This window comes from Anser cygnoides, chromosome 10 (assembly GCF_040182565.1).
Source record: "Anser cygnoides isolate HZ-2024a breed goose chromosome 10, Taihu_goose_T2T_genome, whole genome shotgun sequence".
Lineage (NCBI taxonomy): Eukaryota > Metazoa > Chordata > Aves > Anseriformes > Anatidae > Anser > Anser cygnoides.
Genome location: NC_089882.1, coordinates 3,649,447 through 3,664,909, shown reverse-complemented (window position 1 = coordinate 3,664,909; position 15,463 = coordinate 3,649,447). Strand labels below are relative to the sequence as shown.

At 42.6% G+C, this 15,463-nt stretch overlaps 1 long non-coding RNA gene across 9 annotated transcripts in view; it reads left to right on the top strand.

The window, feature by feature from the left end:
* Window positions 1-15,463, top strand: part of LOC106036779 (uncharacterized) — a 44,917-nt gene that overhangs the window by 13,284 nt on the left and 16,170 nt on the right. For 5 of the 9 annotated variants that reach the window (XR_010833837.1, XR_010833835.1, XR_010833836.1 and 2 more), the window contains 8 exons: window positions 377-571; window positions 903-2,220; window positions 2,442-2,638; window positions 6,860-7,094; window positions 8,008-8,112; window positions 9,888-9,996; window positions 11,874-12,498; window positions 13,590-13,754. This is a non-coding gene — a long non-coding RNA (uncharacterized lncRNA). Of the gene's footprint in view, window positions 1-376; window positions 572-902; window positions 2,221-2,441; window positions 2,639-6,859; window positions 7,095-8,007; window positions 8,113-9,887; window positions 9,997-11,873; window positions 12,499-13,589; window positions 13,755-15,081; window positions 15,185-15,463 lie in introns of all 9 variants that reach the window. The other 4 variants (XR_010833831.1, XR_010833833.1, XR_010833832.1 and 1 more) reach the window with 4 other exon arrangements.

Genomic DNA, 15,463 nt, shown 5'->3' with positions numbered 1-15,463 from the left:
ATTCTTAGCAAGCTATTGTGTGCATAATTTTGTTGGAGGTTGATTTAGCTTCAGTTCTCATTTCCTGCACCTTGAGCAGCTGGAGGAGCTCCAGGCCTCATCACTCCATCGGTCTGGATGCCTCTAAGCTGGGAGCTCAGCTTCGTAAGTTCCCGGTGCAGTTCAGGCTGGGCAGATCTACTGGAAAGCCATTCAGAGAAGATAATTTAGGCCCCTGTTCTGAAAACCTTCCTCATAGTGTAAATTTCTGGTTTAATATGATTTTAAAAAAAGCTTTCTGGTGGGAATCCAGCTCTCACAACTTTCAGCCTGCAGAAGACTTTTTTGGTAAGATCCTTAATAGGGTAACCCTGAGTATTTTGTTTTTTTTTGATAGAGTAGGCATCAACAAGGATGAAACCTCCTCTGTGAACTGTGAAGCTGATGGGACATCTGATCTTCCTCCTTGGCACCACGGGGATTTGACCAGATAACCTAAGGCTTGTTGCTGGGGAGCAGCAGTAGCAGACTGTCATCAACAAGCGTTTATTAGAGTTTGAAGATTGAAGGAGATTTGTCTCAGGTGTCACAGGTAACGAGACCTCGCCAACACCCTATCATGCTCTGTCATTATTGTTTCACACAAAATCATCTTACACCAGAGCCTGAAACCCTCCCAGTCCTCACTGCTGCCAGTATGGGTTGCAGGTGGTGCCTGGGGCCAGCCCCTGAGGGGAGAAATGCTGCTTGCTGAAACAAACCCCCCGAGCACAAAGGGAAGGCAAGGGCAGAGGTGAGCAAGAACAGCTCTGTGCCTGCCTGTCCTCATGCCATGCAAGCTGCTTAGGTGGGATACTCATGTCCTGTGTGCAATGTAGTTATTTCCTTTTAATATCAGAAGTAACGTTGCCTCTTATTTGCAGTAAACACAGGAAGAAGGCCGAGGAGAAGTGGATGTGGTTGGCTACAGATCTTTAAAGAGAGGATGTGATCCAGCCTTGAGACAGTTTTCAGCTGTAACAAATGGTAATTAACTGTTTATTGGGAAAGACAAATTAGCCTAGCCAATATGCTCACAATAAAACTAAGGGAAAAGGGTTCACAGAATAAGACAAAGTTCATTATATTAGATGTATTTAGGTTCCACAACATGTTTAGAAAGACAAAATGTTTCACTGTTTTTTTTCTGCCTAAACATTTATACCAAGAAATATACAAACTCTCCCAAATCCCTACATGGCTGTGAATAAATTGGTGATGGAAAGAGTCCTTGGGTAAAGCTGCAGCTCACCCCAGCACATGTGGAGGGTTAGAACTGGCTGAAGCTGTTGAAAACTATAGCATTGAGTAAAAATTTTCTCTAAAAAGAGCAGACCAACTAACAGTTCTATTACTGATACACTACGGCTGTGAAATAGTGCTATATCAATTTCAAGTGAATTCACATTATTGTATGTCAGAGCTTGTAGGTGATGCTAGAGGAACCAAAAATAATTAGTCTTTTGCTGCTGTGATTTCATACACATGTCAAAGTATAGCACATTGTAAAGAACTTTTAATTAAGAAAGCTAACTTTTGCTAAGCACTTCTTATTTCTCTCATTTCTTTGTCATGTTATTCCTTTTTGTATTGCCAAAAAAATGCTGGACTGTTGCATCAAATGGCCAGACAATATCACTTTACCCAGAGGCACATGCCGTATGAAGGAAGATATTTTTCTTTTACTGAAATGAATCTTTAAGAAATTTATTCTGAGACAAGTGAAAAGAAAGAACACAAAATGCAAGAAATTGTCCATACTGAGAATGTAGATTTTATTCACGCTTCGTCTATATAATACCTGAAGTCCTTGTACTGCTGCTGTTGTTTGTAGTAAATTATGTATCACCTCTTTTCTGACTCTTTTTACTATTATCTCCTCAGTTATCCGTTCTTTTTCCCCTACTCATCATCTTCCTTCCTCTTCATAAAATGTTACAAAAGAGAAAATTACTAAGTTTGAGGAACAGATGAGAGGAAAATTATGTGCTTCCTATCTGTATGATCAGGCATTGCTTGTGATTGTATCTATTGTGGATGAGGCAAATAACTGCGGGGCCTGAGTAATAGCTTCAACTGGGTGAATTATATTTGAGGAATGGAAGTATCATAGAATCACAGAACATCCTGAGTTGGAAGGGACCCACAAGGATCATCAAGTCCAACTCCTGGCTCCACACAGGACTACATAAAAGTAAAACGGTATGTCTGAGAATGAATACTGTGCCAGTCATTCTGAAATTATTCACTTATTGTGGTCAATTAATGCTCTTGAATATTCTGGATATGGAAGAAAAATTCCAGGAGAAGATCCCATTAAATTTCAGGGAGCTGTTTGTTTCTTGGCTCTTTGAAAAAAAATGAAGTTAACTAGAATACTTCTGTGGAATATGAAGAAGCCAGGTTTGTCTCATTTTCTTTAGACCAGGAAATCAAATTGTTCCCGTTTCACCAGTCAGAGTGTCTGAAACATCTGGCTGTTGGTTATCCTGGTGAAGTGAGGACTCGCTGGAGTCTCTCCTGGTGGTACCCATCCTCCTCTCACAACTGAATTCCACTCGTGCAAGAGCTGGTGCCCTAACAGACGTCACAGTGGTACAACTGGTCAAACATACCGATAGTAAGTACATGTTTTGTCTTCTGTGGTCAAGAAATTGCACACATTTCACTAAAAGGGCAAAGAATAGCTTTTACACACACCTTGTTATCAACCAGGAAATAGAGAAGAAATGTCCAGGAGTAAAATGCTTTTGTAGCCATTGGTGGTTATTGTACTGATTAACTCCCAAAGACCGAGAGCATCTGACCCTCTGATTTAGTTTTCATGATTCTTTGCAAGACCACAAGGTGATGTGGCTCTCAGTCTCTGGGCATGTGCACACATGTTTTATGTTTAAGACGTGAACAGAAATGTGTAATTCTCTTCTTTTTAGAGAAACAAAAAATGCTGTACAAGAGTTTTAATCTGAATCAAGTTTTTAGTGAAGTAATTAAGGAGGCAGACTCATGGAGTCAGAGAATTCGTATTTGGAGCTTGGTGCCTGTGGTGAGATGCTGCATAGCCGTCAGTAAGAGAGATTATCATGCTGTTCCCTGAGTAAAGAACTTGCACAGCATTTCAAATACATTTGCTAAAATGCATATAATGATGATAGAGCTAGGGTGAGTTCAGTCTGTGTTTTTTTCCCCCTGGTAAAATAAATGAGGGTTATTTTTTCTGACCGTGCTGGGTGTTAGTGTAGCGTGAAAACTCTATTTATTGAAATATAGGTTGCATAGTGAGTTCTAGGGCTTGAATTTATTCTCAAATAGCAAGAAATGTACCGTGTGGCTTTCCTTATAGCATTTAATACTGTAAGGGTTAAGAGTGAATTATGTGCTTTTAATGGGACATTAACATGAGATAATGTAACTTCATTGATAAGTTTTAGAATATATTTAAATAGGTATTGTACTCAGCAGCAATCTCAACTGTATCTCATTACAAGGGGAATTGAAAACCAGACTTCTGTGTCCTCAGTGGAGTACCCACCATAGTGTGGTGTAATAATATTAGTGTTTCTGTAGGTGTTTGCTTCCTACAGTCTGTTCCCAAGGCAAAAGGGACACTGACCTTGGTATGGCTCAGCCAGAAACCATCGGAGCAGAGGATGTGCCTCTGTTTTCAGTGACATAGACTCCAAAGCCACCCAGAAACTTTACTGGAACATGTTAAACACTTCATGTGTTGGAAGAAGTAATAACACTTGTGTATTAACTACCAGTACTTCCTTTTAAAACTAAAATACGTGAAATAAAAAATCCAGTGATGAACCTAAATAAAGTTCAGCTGCTAATGCTCTTCCCGCTGGCCCATTTCTGTACTCAGACCAAGCGCCTGTTAGTGTCATTCAAAGCCTAGATGACACAGCTCTAGGGGAGCAGCGTTAATGAAAGCCGCTTTGCAGGGAGTTCACCTCCTCAGACGGACAGTTTTGTTTCCACGATCGCTTTGAAAGGAGCTGGTTAGTTATCTGCAAGTCTATTTCAGTTAGACTTGCACAGCCTCGAGTTCAGTCATTAAACCCTGCTGTTCGCTTAGGAAAAAAAAACAAACGAGCCAGACCAACTGAGCAGAGAGAGTGTGTGCGTGCTGATGGCAGAAACCACTGTGCCGAAGCATCGGCCCCAGCGGGATCAGCCCTGTCCTGGGGCAGCCGAAGGCAGGGTGGGACCTGTCTGAACCACGGGGCTGTGCGGGGGGACCCGAGCTGCCCCGGGGCATCCTCCCCGCGCCCCCTTCCTCAAAGTGCTCTGGGGGAGCTTGGGGGGAGCTGTACCCCCATTGCACAGAGACATGATCCCAGTAACACAGATGTAAAACTCAGGCTTTTTCCTCCCCTAACTGAAACTACTTTTGATCAATTTCCCAACAGATATTTCACGAGCAGCGGGTGCTTACCTGCTTTATTTGCGTTAATTGTAGGAGGTAGCAAGTGTTTTCTTGGGGTTCGATTATACACCTGTGGTCTTAGCTTCAGCCACAGCACTCACAGACCTGTAGTCTTTTCTTCTGTCCTCACTGTTTGCACTAGTTGCTGTACAATTCTGCTTTATAGAACGTTTCTGCTTCGTAGCTGCAAGATTGCACCATCCCTCTCCTTAAGCCCATGTCTTTACCTGCTTAACTATAGTACTTGGGGAAATGCAGACTTTATTTCCTTCCTGGGAGTATCCAAAGAATGAAGGAAAAGATGAAGAAGAGGCTATAAAAAGAAAAGAGTGAAGAAAAAAAAAAGGAAATTTGTTTTTACTATTGAAATGAAGCATATTTCTTTGCCTAATGGGATTTATCCTTTCAGATAACGTGCTTTCTCTTGTAAAGAAACAGCCATTTTCTTGTAAGCTCCTTAAGGTACAAGTTTGTGAGAGCTGTCAAAATATATTGTGTTGCTCAAGCTCACCGCAGTCGGGCGGCACATGGGAGAGCCACCGGCTCCGTGCATCCACATCCATCTCTGCCTCGCACAGCTCCAGCCGTCGTCCCTAAATCAAAGCAGGAGAGGTATCTGCACGTCAGTTAAAATAATGCAAGAAAACCTTCACAAGAGTCACGCTGCTGGTTGCAGTGCTGGGGGAAGAGAAGGAAGGTGCGTCGCTCGGTGGAAGGGTTAGGAGCTCAGTTTGTTCTTTGGACTGTTTTAGGCGAGGTGCGACGCTCCCACACCTCTGGGAAACGCACCTGGGGGAACAGTGAGGCGGGTGCTGCCAGCAGTGCTTGCTCTGCCCATCCCTGTGGCTGCAGGTGAAGCCTTGAGGTGCCCCTGAGCAGGGCTGGAGGATGCGTAGTGTGTGCCCCAAGCAGGCGCCGTCGTTTGCTGCGGGCTCTTCTGATACCCCGAGAAAAGGGAGAGGAGCGTGTCTCCATTAAAGCAGAGTAAATTATTTCATGTTGCTATTAGCCACAGCACTGTTAAATTATACATGGCTCCTCGCTGATCAAAGCTGCAGATTCTTTCTCTTGTTAAGGATTAGCCTTTTTGTCAGACGGATGGTGTGCGATAACCTGTGCTTTTCTCACTAAATTGGCAGTCTTTTGCCCTTCTACATAAACTTTCAGTAACTGGCATTAGTACTATAAACATACATGGGAAGTAAGCTTCTGTTGCTGCATCGGTCGTAGCGAGAGTCTCAAATCTGGGGGGTTTGACTTCTTTTCCCGTCGGTGTGGACTTATCTAGCTGCCTGACCCTTGGAAGTGCTAGCTGAGCCTATTTAATTAAGCACAGAATCAGAGTGGTTTGACTTGGAAGGGAGCTGAAAGATCATTTAGTTCCAGCCCCCTGGCCATGGGCAGGGACACCTTCACTAGAGGAAGGTGTAATTGGACCTGTTAGATAAATGTGTGAAGTTGCACTGGTTTTGGATTATTAGTTTGCTGTTCATGTTAATTCTTCTCTGCACGTCCTGTTCTCTTACACAGGGCAGGCAGGGGCCAGGGGGCAAAGTCTTTTTTGTGTAATATTAAGTACTCCAGGTTTGTCAGAGCCAAATTAATGGATGACACAAAACGTATGATTTCAGAAAAGTTTAATTTCTACACCTCATGTTGTGGCATTTTTCGTTTGAAATAAGCACAGCTTGAGACCAGAGGTCGGGGAGGACAAGACACTGTACAGCATAGCTGGTAAGCCTTTGTTCTGTTCTGATGGGATTTCAAACCACACACCCACGCCCACAAAGTTTGCTGAGCTTTCACGTATCTTCAGGCTCGAATTCAACAGCCTTCTGGCTCAATGAAAAAAAAAAAAAATATATATATATATATAGACCTGGCTTCATTACTTGTACCTTGGAAGTGACTTGACAGCCATTTAGAAAAATACTTAACATTCCCCAGTTTCCTGGTCCCTCCCTCCCCTGAGGAGCCCGCAGGAGCAGATCCATCCGTCTGCGTCCCCGCCGGCACGCGGGGCAGCCCGCGCTGCCCGGGCGCTTTGATTCATGGAATCAATAACTCGAAGGCTCTGCCTAAAAGGATGGAAAACGCGGCGTGACCCGGTGGATGAGTAATGATTGTTGTGTGTGGCAGAACAACCGGGCTATGTTTGTGTCAACAAATAGAGCCTCCTGAGCACAGCCAAATTGCAAAGATCCTTTCGTTCTGTTTCTTAAATCTTTGCTTTAAAGTTGACCTTATTTTCAGTTCTCTCTGGTAAATATGGTCTGGTGCTACACGAACAAATTGGGGAGTATGTTTACGCTATGATTTATTTAGGTTTCATCTTGCCTCCTTCAAAGAGTTTATGTTAATAGCTTCATTAGCTTACTCAAAAGCTTTTCTCGTCTTCATTTTGACTAGCCTTCCATGAAACGTCAGTCCAGGGGTATCTCTGTGGTTGTTGTAAGGGCAAGAAAAATATGCAGCAAGAAGTTCTCATTCTTCTCCTTCCCTTGGCTGTTCCTGCCCCTCTGCTCCTGCCGCTGCTGGCTGTCACGGGGGTTCAGGATCAGCCCCTTGGTCTGGCAGTGAAGAGCCCTGGTCTGCTTTGTGTCCCTGACAACAAAAAGGATGCACCCCTGGTGTAAAGGAAAAGGTAATTTTCATCATATTGCAATTTACCGTGTATTAGGAAAGAACAAATGTTGCCTTTTATTGTGACAGATTTTTGTTTTATCCACCAAATTCATTGCTGGAGCAAGCTGGCACTTGCTTCTCTTGAGTCATACAGAGGGGGTTTTTTGGCACCTAATACATTAACATGTGTGTATTCTTTGTGGCTACAACTTGAACAAATGTTTTGAAATTACGACAGAGAAAATTACTTTTCTTGCATACATTAACAAGTAGGTGTCGTGTATTTTAATTACTGCGACCAAGCTGTAATTACAGCTGATAAACATACGGAGATTAAGCTGCAAAAAGAGAGGTACATTTACATTTTCTTAAGAAAGTGCCACAAAGATGAATAGAAAAGGGGAGGGGGTGGAGGGTGGTCAAAATAATGCCAAACCTATTTATATTAATAACTGAAATTCTTTGCATTTACTTATATATTATTTGTATTTACTTATAGCACACTCCATGACCTCAAAGATCTTCAGGTAGTTAATTTTGATCTAGAAAGCCCTACTACGTCAATATGTTCTCATTTTGTGATAAACAACCGTGTCCTTAGAGCAACACAAGCACCGCGGTGTTGTGGAGTACAGGAACTGCTCTGTGTGTAAAATAAGCCTGCAAAAATTTGAAACACAGCTTGACTTAAATGTGCATATGTGGCCCTGTCATCTGCAGCAGCCTCGTATCAATGCACAGTGAGGCCAGAGCAGCAGATTATCTTATCTCGTGACAAGCATGATACTACAATTGAAATGAAACATGAGTTTTTAAAAAACTGCCCATTCTGAGATCTCTGGGAGTTCCCAGAAGACCGTGGGAAGTTGGTCTGGACTCCGTGATGCCATTGTTTCTCCCAAGATACGTGAATGTCATCTTATTATTTGCAGGCTCCTCAGAAGAATGTTTTCCTGACGTGATGGAGCAACTGCCATGCTTCGTTGCTGCAAAGCACCGTGCCTTTGTGTACTGACCTCAAGCAAGAGCGAGACATGGTGACGTATCTCCTTGCACTGCAGTTCCCAGAAGTATTAATTGGTATTAAAGCGTTCCTGAAATATGGCTTTTTTTCAAAAGAGTAGACTGACCAAAGAAAAGTCCCTTGCAGCCGAGCATTAAATGTTTTTGTAATGGCTCTTGAAATACTTCTGTACTGATGAAATTTCACTGTCCTTTGAAAACTGTTAAGAATTGTGCTCCTGCACCTTTATCGCGTCATTGCAAGGGTTTGTTTTAGTGTGGAGACACAGATGACTAGCAGCATGCTGCAACTGAGAAAAGAGGACTTCTGTGACAAACCGAGGAGACAGGTTGGATACACATCACTCCTGTAAATGATAGGCTAACATATTGATCCAGGGGGAGATAGAATCTGCCATATGCTTGGTGCTAAAGTTTCTTGCCTGAAAGAACAGAGCTGGCCCCAGACCAAAACTCTGTGATTAAACTTGCTGAGAATTTCCTCAAAGATGAAGGCGTCCTTTGGCAGCTCACGTCAGGTTGAAGCAGGAGAGGACAGGCGTAGTAGTGGGCACCGGTTGCCATCATCTCCAGCAATCTCAGCGCTTTTATTGCGTGTGATAAAAGCGGAGGACCTAAGCACCTGAAATAAAATCTGTGATCCCTCTGAGGTATTTCTCGTGCTGTGGTGAATATCTCCTGGTGGAGGCTTGTCCTAGTTTTCTGTAATAATGTAACGTTATTGTAGGAGAATGTCAAAGCGGTGTCTGTTCAGAGATTCTCTTAGTTCTTACTGTATTCAAATCTATACTTTTTGTGATGGCGTATCCCACTTTACAGTTCTAACATAAAGATAGCAATATTAGTTTGAGCTGTCATATGGACTTCTGGTGATTTTAAAGACTTCTGTAACTGTGCAGTCTATAGAACAATTGTTGCCATTCATGGCAAGCATTGAAAGGTTTTCAAAATTTTTCCTGGACTGACCAGATGGAGATTTTTCCTACTTAATACAGTTTACCTTCTTGAAAGCACTTGAATTAGCTTCATATCATTCTCCAGTACTTCTCCACAGGCTGGATTTAGTGACTTGTTAGCTGGGTCGCAGCCCGACCGGCTGCCCTGGGCTGTCCACGCCAGCCTGCTCCAGCCTGTGGGCTTCAACAGCTTGAAATAAGTATTGACGGTTTCCAAGTTATTCATGGAGGCCGCCTTCCATGTAACATTCTTGTAAGCACTTTATTTTAACTCGTCATTTGAAGTTGTTATGCCTGAATTTTACCCCCTTCAAAATACGTGAAAAAGATCATTTCCTCTGTTGGCCATCTAAATAAACCTGTGTGTCGGGAGACACATGTGCTTTGAAGCCTGACACTGGCTTCTGTCTGTCCCTGTGGGGTTCCACTGGTCTGGGGGAAACGGCTGCAGCTGAGAGTGGTATTGATGTTCCGTCTCTTCTGCGTTCTGTGTCCACACTTCAAGACAAAACTAAGATATTATTAAGTTTGGAATTTCTCTAACCTCTAACTTGCCGTTTTTATGAACGGCATTTTATATGGCAATAAAATCAATGGTATACCAATCCTTTTCTTAGTCAGACTCAGCATCAAGGGAAAATTTCACTGCAGATACCAAAGATTTTCTTTCTCAGGAATAAACAGAGAACCCTCCAGCCATGCCTTTTGGCTGTTAGTATGGATAAAGGTTAATTGCCGCGTTTTTATGTTTCTCTTTGTAATTAAGATTTGAGCCTTCATTGCTTTTCAATGCAGTTACTGGCAATTGAAGTTAATCTTTTTAATCGTTGCAGGAAAAGGCAGGTGCTGTAGTGCAAATCCCACTTGAAATGCACGGGGCTTCAGTATTTGGAAACATGCCTATACCTAGGAGAAGCTGGAATAACATATTTGGAGAATATGGTAGGGAAAGTTATTTAAGAATAACAGCTTGACTTTTGGTTTGTATGAGAAGTGGCTGGAAGTTACGAGGATGGAAGGCAATTCCCAGGCTGAGGCAGCTGTGGACCAAGTTGTGGTTATATTGCATAGAGATTACATTGCTACTAAGGCCCGTTCTGTTTGCTGCTGCTTTTCTCTGCTTCACATTTTAGTTGCATCAAGTTTTCCTGTTGTAACTTTCCTTAGGCCTTTCCTCATTCACGCAGCAAAAACTCAATCAAGGCTGCATTAATGAAAGAAATTGGGCTTTTTTTTTTTTTCCAAGCTACTGCATCTAGCCACTGCTGTAGGAGAGCAGGTGGAAGCAAGTCTGGGAAAACCAGCACGCCTTGTCTGGCAGCAGAGGTCAGGGCTGCAAGAAGCAGCCATTCGAGCTGCAGCAGCCGTGAGCAGGAGGCATCCCATGTTTGGCAGCTCCGTATTGCACAGACAGTGGAACAAATATGTGTAATTGTATCGTTTGTGTATAACGCGCGTGCTGCCTGACATTACTGTCATGAAAAAAATACTTTGCCGTGTTAATAAATAACTGCTATGTTAATTCATGTGGAAGGACTTGTAGTATACAATTGCAGGACAGGAATGAAAAAGAAGGTCCTTAGAGAGTTTTGAAACAATCCCTATTTCATCTGATTAGAAGAAAAGGCTGGTTTTTCATCTTTTCTTTTTTTTTTTGGTATTTAAATAAATCTTCTGAAATGTTTGCATGCCTGCAAGAATTCTGAAAGGCTGTTCAGACCTAAATCAAGTGGTGCTGCATGAATCTTCCCAGGCAATAAACTTTTGGTACCTTTGACAAGTTTTATGATTCAAGATAGGTGCACTGTGTTATGTATCGTATTTCACAGTAACACAGCTGAATAGATCATATCAATTTTTATATGCTAATAATTTGTTTTGGTATTTTAATACTAGGAGCTGTAATTCATATCTATTACGTCTCTTAGACTACAGATAATCTGAATAATATTTACAGAAAAGTCACTTTAGGAATACCTCCTTCATTACATTTTTCCATTGTGCAAAGAACACATGAATTAACAGGTCTAGAAATTTAAAAAATTGTATTGAAGCTCATCAGCTGGCAGGTCAGGCTTGTTCCCTGTGATTTTGCCTTTCCCTTGGACACAGGACATTTCAGTTTGCTGAGAGTTTGGACTATTTCTCATTTTCTTTGATAATTTGTGGGTAAGCAAATAAATCTTGCTATTTGCGCACTCTTTTTGCCTAGAAGAATAATGTAAATGTTTCCTCTCAAGTTTGCCTCAAATTCCCAGAGATCTTCCTAGTGCATTAAAAAGTTTTACCTATTCTAATCTATGACTTGCTATGGGAGCAGTTGAAACTCAATTTTGCTGTTGCAAACTGGATAACGAATGCCGTGATATCGGCAGTGGGAGTGGTAGAAACACCCTAGCAATAGTGTGCAGTTACACGGCCAACTGAAAACTATCTGGAGGGCAGCATTACTGAAAACTGGTATTGTTAACAATAAAATGACAACAAACTTGACAAAAAAATTGAAAATGCCTAAACAGAGAGTGGATAAATGAGGCTAAAAGTCTGATTTTATTTTTTTGACAAGAATACCTTCAGTGCTAAAACTAAACAAGAATACCTTCAGTGCTAAAACAAAAAGTCTCATTATTTGATAAACAATTTATCAGCTACCTGATCTTGAGCAGCTCTGAGACCCCGCCACAATATTTACATTCAACCGGACAAACTGAGAGGGCAGTACACCTGCCCTCTCTGTACGCAGAAACCTCTCTTTATTACTGGTTATTTGTCCCTGTGTTTAGTATAATTAACTCTGAGTTACAAATCTGTTTTGACAGAATGCTCCAGATACTACATCTGAAAGAAATGATTGCCAAAGTGCTGAAGAAAGGACATCTCCGGACTTATCCGTAAGACTTTCCTCTTTGCCTTGGAAAATTACCAAGCTGGATAATTTCTCAGGAGTCAGATTTTCAGAACCGCACAAAGTACGTGGAGTGCGTCCCCATCGCCTCCCTTTCACCTATGTTTTCAACGTAAGCTGCACTTTTAATGACTTTTTGTAAATCCCGAGTTATGGCTTGGAGAAAGGCGTGCTGCTAGGTGGTGATATGATTTCATTGGGTTTCTTCATTGCCACCAGGAACCTCACGCAGCCCATGGGCATGCCAGAGCTCAGCAGTGAAATGCTCAGAAGAGCCTATTTAAACCTTGGCACCGCATCGCTGCATTTGGGGGATTTGTAACCTTTGCCAGCTTATCATAAACACCATGCCTCGGTGGCACTTGCTGTGGCTGTAATGCAGACCAGCACCTTCTGACTTCTGCTGTCTCTGCTGACTTCGTTTCAGAGATTTCAGCAGAGCACAGACGGTGAAATCACCATTCAGCAGAGCAGGGAGAAGCAAACTCAAACCAGCCCTTCCTTCTGAGATGTGACCTCCCAAGCCACGTAGCAATGAGGTCAGTGCTCACCTTCAACTAAAGTTTGGTGCCTCTGTGCCATGCAATTTCATGTCATATCTGTTGGCTTTGTGAAGACTAAACAGATGTCTCCCACAGTGAGCTTTTCATATAATTTAATCCATTCATTTTCATATAATTTAATCCATTCAGGATGAGTTGACGTTGCAAAAGGCAGCGTTTGGTGGAAACTCGTGAGTCTTGCAGTGCCCCTCGCAGTGTGCTCACCCACTGACCTTTCAGTGGATGACTTGCTGAAGACAAAGTAATGCTTTCTGTGTGACTAGGAGTTTTCTGTTTGGTTTTTAATACCCATTAGCTAAAAGCCAAAATGACCTTCACTAAAAAGTCAAAAGGGGAGACTGCAATTGATTTAATACTTATATTAATTTATATTCAGATGCCTTACTCTATTTGCAATTGTGTCAGCTCATAGAAACTGTGTAAAAGGAAGCACCTCTTCCCAAATATCATGTTTCTTTTTGAATAACATATTCACAGAGCTCTTCGCAGGAGAGTATTTGCAATAGATACAGTCTTTCTTGCAGTACGCTGCTGGCATTGAGCAGCTAATGCACGCTGCTTTAGTGTGCGAAATGGGAAGGCAGACTCACTTGACGACTGCTGGTTTGCACCATTTTATTGCAAATACTGAGACAGCCAGCGTGCTCTTCCTTCACCAAATTCAGGTTCTGCGTGTGGGCTGGGCAGTGCTGGTGGCCATGGGACCGTTCATCTAAGCATATCTGATAGTCACTGCTTGTACTCTGAAATGAAATATTCCTTGCCTTTTAAACAAATAGCACACCGCCCACTACTACATGACTAGGCAAAGGGGACAGATGTTGTATTACAATGCGAGTCAGAAAGGATTTAAATAATGCAGCAGAGAGGGAGCAGTAGCATGGGAATGTACCACAGCTCTCAGGATTGTGTATATTGTACCTGTAAAACTGTGGAAAATGACTTATTTCACACCTTCTTTGGACAATGAAGGAGGCCAGAAGAGTGATAATTGTATTAGGAATTAATCCACTTAGCCCCTGAGTACGTTGAGATGTCCCCCCCCCCGCCTCTTTTTTTTTTAATAGGAAAACAAAACAAAACAGAAAACTGGAAGAGCAGGAGACTTTTCCCAGCCTGGGGAGCAGGACCCAAAGGGGGAGGTCCCCTGCCCCGCGCCTGGTGGGGTTTCTGGAGGTTTTGTCTTGTCGTTCCTCCTGCCTTGGGGTAGGGGCTCCAGTCCTGCACTTCAGGTAAGCCATGAAACACTGTAAATTGACTGTTATTTGGTTTGCTGCGCCTCGATAATTGAAACTAATAGAAGCAAATAGCTAATATTTTCTGGTGGGATGACCTTGAGAGCAGGAGAGCAGCTAGTCACGTCTTCCTCCAGGGAAGAAACTTAGAGGAATTACTGCCAAATAATAATAATAACAGCAACAGCACAGGCTGTAATTCCCCACTCACCTACTTCAGTGACACCTGAACAACAGCACAAAGAAAACAAGTCATTTATCACATAATTTCTCGGAATCGCTGTGTGGAGCAGAGTGGGGGAGTGGGCAGGTTTGTCTTTCCAGGCGTACAGGTCTCACTCTCACCCCAGCTGATAAGGAGCTAGCATATAGTTCTCCCCTTTTGGCAATTCATGCTTGCTTGGGCCAGATTTGGATTTGGACTGGCATGACTTGCTGTGTGTCCCTGTTTCTTTTTAAGGCATTCTGAGGTGAGAGCTTTTCTGCACCCACCTACACTTCCTAATGAGGGAATTGCCCCCGTTGCTCTCCATGTTCCTGTGCAACCACAAATCACCCACCCTGGCTATGATTTCAACCTAGTTTTTTAAGAGAGTGAGGTTCATGTGATACCTTCAGAAATGCTGAGCCTTTTCAATCTATTTTGGTCTCCAGATTTTACAGTGGAAGAGGAATCTCAGAGATAATTAAGCAGTAAAACACTTAGGGGAAAAAAAAATTGGTTTAAGGAGAGGGCTGTTCTAAAGCACAGTAGGCAGAGGTCAGACATTAAAAGCTGTCTGGCAGCAGCATCTGACCAGGAAAACAGCAGGTGGAGAAATCTGGGCGTCAGGCAGTATCATGAAATATAGTTCATAAGCAGTTGGGTTTTGTTAGTAGTGGGGCTTATGTTATAGTCTCAATTCTAGATCATGGAGGAACAGCAATGGTCTAAACACTGGGGTTGGAAATATCTTGGCACATGATGAAAGAGTGAGAGAGAGGTGCTGCCTGGTTTCTGCATGATAGAAAGCAATTTATTGACGAAGGAGGTAATTCTGGCCATAGAAAGAAGTGAACTTGGGGTTCGTAGATTGGGGATATTCTGGTTTCTCTAAAGGGGAAAGCGATGCAGTACTGCCCAAAATGAGAGTGGTGCAGAAGAGAAGGGATGAGGACATAGTGGTGCCCACCACGACACAAACTGAAATCTTAAACCAAATGAGAAGCTGCTGTGATGCATGTATAGCAAAAAAAAAAAAAAAAAAAAAAAAAGGGGGGGGTCCCGCTCCCTGCACTGTGTGCTTTCTCTCTCCCCCACGTACATTCACCTCCTCCTGCACAGAAAACAGGAACGTTTCCAGGTGCTGCAGGGGCTGACAGGACCTTCTGAGTGTCTGGAATGGAGGAGGAGAAGGAGCAACCTCGCATGGCAGAAATATCAGTAGGTAAAGGAATTAAATGAGAATGAGGAAAAGTAAAAAAGGAGAAAAGAACAGCAAGGGAAAGGAGGCTGGCTCCTTGTTATTTGTCTGCATGATGAAGAGTGTAGAATAACAGAGGAGCGAATGAAGATGTTTGTGTGGGGTTGGGTCCTGATGCCAGACCTGTATGAGATGGGCTCCAGAGAGCTCCTCTTCATTAGGGTCAGGATTAGTATAAAATACAAGAAAGTAAGAAAAACTCCTGCATGAGGGGTAGTTAGATATGATGCTCATAATGTGTTT